Below are 5,832 nucleotides of genomic sequence, written 5' to 3'. Positions count from 1 at the left end.
GGTGTACGTGGCTGGCGCCTTAGCCGGTTGAGCTATAGGCGCCAAGCCTATTCTAGATTTTCATTCTTCCCCAGATTTATTAAGGTATAATTGGTATACAAAAAACTATAATTAATGTATACAAATTGGTGAGTTCGAATATATGTATTCATTCACGGTTATTATCACCACAATCCAGGAAATAAATACATCCATTACTTCCAAAAATTTCTGCCATCTATGGTCTCCTTTTACTTTCTTAATGGAATCTTTCTGTGTTAGTCTATTAGTGCTGCATAACAAAATACTGGAGAACGGGTAATTTATAGAACAGAAAATTATTTCTTATAGTTCTAGAGGCTGGGAAGTCCAAGATCAAGGCGCCTGCATTGGTGTCTGCTAAGGGCTACTCTATACTTCCACAATGGTACCTTGTTGCTATGTCTTTACACGGCACAAGGCAGGAGGGCAAGAGAGCAGCAGTACATTCAATCTCAAACCTTTTCATACGGTGTTAATTCCATAAATGAAGGCAGGGCCCTCATGACTGAATCATTTCCGAAGGCAGTACTTCTTAATACTGTTGCATTGGACATTAAGTTTCAAAATGAATTTCGGAGAGGATATCATCATTCAAACTATAGTACTTTTTTTTTTTTTGTAGAGACAAGAGTCTTACTTTATCACCCTCAGTAGAGTACTGTGGCATCACACTGCTCACAGCAACCTCCAACTCCTGGGCCTGGGCTGAGGCAGCCTCCTAAGTAGCTAGGACTACAGACCCCCGCCACAATACCCAGCTACTTTTTGTTGCCATTCGGGGCTGGGTTCAAACCCATCACCCTTGGTATATGGGGCTGGCGCCCTACCAACTGAGCCACAGGGGCTGCCCCAAACTATAGTACTTCTGAGGAACAGATGTTCTCACATGTCTTATATATAAACATTTTTTTTATACAAAGTCTCACTCAATCACCTTGGTAGAATACCATGACATCATCATAGCCCACAGCAACCTCAAACTCTTGGGTTCAAGCGATCCTCTTGCCTCAGCCTCCTCTCTCAGTAGCTGAGAGAGGCTACAGGCGCCTCCCATAAAATCTAACTAATTTTTCTATTTTTAGTAGAGATGGAGTCTTACTCTTGCTCAAGCTGGTCTCCAACTCCTGAGCTCAAGCAATCCACCCACCTCAGCCTCACAGAGTGCTAGGATTAATGGCATGAGCTACCACGCTTCACCCCATTTCCTGTATTTTTAATTGTGATTTTTGTGGCCTATTTAAGAATTATCCACATGTTATGATGAAGGTAGTTTTCTTATTACTTTCTAAACTCTTTATTGTGTTGCTTTTAATTTTTAGATCTATAATGTACCTGGCATTAATAGTTGAGGTAGAAGACAGGGACTCTTTTTTCCCAATATGAATATTCAATTAACCCAGCACCATTTAAAAAAAAATCCTCATGGGGAAATAATCAACAATATTATCTTTGTCAACAGTCACATATCCATATAGGGGTGGGTCTTGCTTCAGTGCTCTCCATTCTGACCCAATCTCCATTTGTCTAGCCTTATACTAGTAACACACTATATCAAAGATATAACATATGTCAGTATCTGGATGAGCAAATGTTTCCTCCTTGTTATTCTTTTTTTTTTTTTTTTTTTGAGACAGAGCCTCAAGCTGTCCCCCTGGGTAGAGTGCCGTGGCATTACAGCTCACAGCAACCTCCAACTCCTGGGCTCAAGCGAGTCTCCTGCCTCTGCCTCCCAAGTAGCTGGGACTACAGGCGCCCGCCACAACGCCCGGCTATTTTTTGCAGCCATCATTGTTGTTTTGGCGGGTCCGGGCTGGGGATTCGAACCCGCCACCTTAGGTGTACGTGGCTGGCGCCTTAGCCGGTTGAGCTATAGGCGCCGAGCCCTCCTTGTTATTCTTCAGCTGTGTCTTGGTTATTCTTGGCCCTCTGCATATTGTCATGAATGGCAGAATCAGCTTGTCAGTTTCAAAAAAACAAGCCCTATGGGGATTTTAACTGGCAATGCATTGACTCTGTAGATCAATTTGGGAATTATCTGACATCACTACAATACTGAAACTACCCATCCCTAAACATGACGTAGCTCTCCATTTATTTAAGTCTTCTTTAATTTATCACAATATTTTATGGTTTTTGCATAAAGTTCTTGGATACATTTTGTGAGATTTATTCTCTGGTATTTGATATTTTTGAAACACTGACAATAATATTACATATTCATATGTGGAATATATATACATGTAGAAAGTCAATTAAATTTTATATATTGACCATGCCTCCTAAAGTGCTGGGTTTATAGATGTGAGCCCTGCCTGGACCAGATGTACAATTTGAACAAGTAGTTGCATTTGAAATATCAGTGAAATCTGTCACAGGATGAACTAGAAGATCTTTAAGATCATATAGGATTTAGGTTTAACATGACATATACAGCATTTAGTTAAAGTTTCCTACAGAAGCTATCAATTTTGAAATCCTAACCATAGTGCTAGATTGCTATCCATAAACAGAAAGATGGCACAGAAAAAAGAGGAAAAGAAAGAAAGGTCATGATGACAGGAAGAGAAATCTTGGCTGGGTGTGGTGGCTCATGCCTGTAATCCTAGCACGTTGGGAGGCAGAAGCAGGAAAATCACTCAAGGCCAGGAGTTCGAGAGCAGCCTGGGCAACATGGTGAGATCCTGTCTCTTCAAAAAATTTAAAAATTAGCCGAGCATGGTGTCATGTGCCTGTAGTCACAGCTACTCTGGAGGCTGAGGCAGGAGGATCCCCTGAGCCTAGCAAATAATTCGTGTGATCTTGGAAAAGCTATCTAACCATACATCTAGGACAGTGGTTCTCAACCTGTGGGTGGCGACCCCTTTGGACTGTATTAAAGGTTTGCAGCATTAAGAATGTTAAGAACCACTGATAGAGGATGTCATCTGCTTCTGTGATAACCTTTTTGGTCAGTTTTACCTTGAAGTCTACCACAGATATCCAGTCTGGAGAGTCTTGAGGGGTGTTCCTACATTGAGAGATGTAGACCCAAGACTGGAAGCTCTGAAGTTTTGCTACAGTGGGTGGTTACGGTCCTTTCTAACAGAGTTCAAGGTCAGTCCTTTTCTGCTGTCATTTATGGAAGACCCAATCTCTAGGTTCTAGATCAGGGGTCCTCAAACTTTTTAAACAGGGGGCCAGTTCACTGTCCCTCAGACCATTGGAGGGCCAGACTGTGGGCCCCGGGACAAGTCAGCTGCTAAGCAGGACAGGCAGCGGCAGCAAAAACACCTGGTGGGCCAGATAAATGTCCTAGGCAGGCTGCTTGTGGCCCGAAGGCCATAGTTTGAGGATGCCTATTCTAGATCGAAAACCTATTCTAGATTCTAGAAACGAAAAGTTTGGTTGTCCTCAGCTGGTGAATTACCTTTTACCTGGTTAAAATACAATTTGGTGGCGTGTTGCCTGTGGCTCAAAGGAGTAGGGCGCCAGCCACATATACCAGAGGTGGCAGGTTCAAACCCAGCCCCAGCCAAAAAAAAAAAAAAGAAAGAAAATACAGTTTGGCATAACGCATTATTAAAGCCTTACAATATTTAGTCATGTTGGTGTTGATAAGAACTGGAGATGCGTGAGGTTCTATTAGGGGCATAGGTTTTCCAGTGATTCTTTCTTAATTTATAGTTTCTAGTAAGGATGGATCAGATGGCCATGAAGTTAACTTCGCCAATTTCACTTTTTAAATTACTGGCTGGATGTGGTGGCTCACACTTATAATCCTAGCACTCTGGTAGGCCAAGGCAGGAGGATTAGAGGATTGCCTGAGTTCAGGAGTTCAAGAACAACCTGAGCAAGAGCAAGACCCTATCTCTACTGAAAATGGAAAAACAAGCTGGGTGTTGTGGCAGGTACCTTTAGTCCCAGCTACTTGGGAGACTGAGGCAAGAGGATTGCTCAAACCCAAGAATTTGAGGTTGCTGTGAGCTATGACACCACAACACTGTACCCAAGGGAACAGAGTGAGACTCTGTCTCAAAAAAAAAATATTAATTACCATTTGTCCTTTCTATCTTCCCAGAAGATTGAAGGGGACAATGGTAATGCTATTGTGTTTGTAATGCCTTATTTAACTGTTCTAAACTGTTTCATGACTTGTCTTTAAACTGTTGTAGAAATCGTCTATCACTGGAGATTTCTCCAGGAATGCTCCATATAGGAAACACATTTTCTGATGACCAATCAGCTACCATTACAGCATCAGTCTCCCTCCATGAGAAAACTATAGCCAACCAGAGAACACACAGACTATTATAGGAACATCTTGATAACCCACTGAGAGTGGCAAATGAATAAACTCCATTCATAAGTGTTCAAATGGTCCAGCAGATAGTAGAAATATGTCACCTCAAGTTTTTATTGTCTTATAAGAATTACAAGTTTAACAAACCAAACACTGATTATAAATAATTTTAGCAATTTTAGAATAGTCACCACAGCAATATTTTTCATAATTTTCTTTTAACTATTCCATGAGTTGTATAGTAGAGCTTTTTTTTCTTCTTTTTGAGACAGAGTCTCACTCTGTTGCCCAGGCTACGGTATAGTGGCATCAACCTAGCTTGCAGCAACATCAAATTCCTATATTCAAATTATCCTCCTTCCTCAGCCTCCCAACTAACTGGGACTATAGGCACCCTACACAACACTGGATAATTTTTATATTTTTAGTAGAGACAGGGTCTGGCATTGCCCAAGCTGGTGTCCAACTTCTAACCTCAAGCCTTCCTCCTTCTTTGGCCTCCCAGAGAGCTAGAATTACAAACATAAGCAACCATGCCCAGCCTTAATGCTCAATTTTAAAAAATACATAAATAATTCCCTTCAAATCTCAGCTAGATTGATCACACATGAAACTCCTTTCCCAAGATTCCACAACTTTTTTATATCCATTCGGATTCTGTCCTATACTCTTCCTCTTTCTTTTTATAAAAGAACCAGTCCTTTCACTTTGAAGCAGCTATTACTTTTTCCCTTAACATAATAAAACACACCCTCGTACCTCATATGTTTTCTTACCAAAACCACAACTTACTTCTTTGCATACTTGCATATAGAGTTGTTTTCTTTATTCTTTCTGGTAATTTTAACCACACATACGAATTGGAATTCCTAATTCTTAGTAACTTTAACTTTCAGTGAAAGCTAGAAAGTAAGCAACCATGAACTGTTGTGCTGGCATCACGCAGACTGACAAATCTATGATTCATAATTTCTAGAAGTGTGTGCTGTCTCGTAGTATAGTTCTTCAATGTGACACAAAACATGTTTACTAGCAGATCCAACTATCTTAATCTTTCTGTAATAGGGGACTATAGGAGAAGCAAAATTTTAATCTCTATCCACTTGCAGTTCTTGACGAGGCCTGAAAATTAAATTGTTGTTTGTAAAGAGGAGGTCTTCTTGGTTCCTATAGCTATTATAGCTGTAAAGACATGTGCCTTTTTGTCTGAAGTTAAGGAGTTTTTCTTTTGTGACCACTATAATTCTAAGTTATCTTTGGCAAAATTTGCTTATTTTTCTAGAAAAGCACAGGTTCTCCATCCATAGTTCTTATACATAAAATTGGTAAGAGTTCCAGATGGAGAAGTAGTAGCCCTGACTTCTAGTAACCTTACAGAAGGCCTCCTATGAACCCACAACTCTTTGTCTTCTAGTAACCTTACAGAAGGCCTCCTATGAACCCACAACTCTTTGTCTTCTAGTAACTGTATAGAAGGCTCCTTATTGGACCAATTTGGATTCAATTTCTTTCTTTTTTTTTTTTTTTTTTTA

At 40.4% G+C, this 5,832-nt stretch overlaps 1 protein-coding gene across 1 annotated transcript in view; it reads right to left on the bottom strand.

The window, feature by feature from the left end:
• Window positions 1-5,832, bottom strand: part of TLR2 (toll like receptor 2) — an 11,490-nt gene that overhangs the window by 5,116 nt on the left and 542 nt on the right. The window lies entirely within an intron of this gene.

Source organism: Otolemur garnettii, unplaced genomic scaffold (genome assembly GCF_000181295.1).
Source record: "Otolemur garnettii isolate 467f Iridium unplaced genomic scaffold, OtoGar3 scaffold00041, whole genome shotgun sequence".
NCBI lineage: Eukaryota > Metazoa > Chordata > Mammalia > Primates > Galagidae > Otolemur > Otolemur garnettii.
Note: the sequence above shows the minus strand (reverse complement) of the source record. Positions and strands in the feature narration are given on the sequence as shown.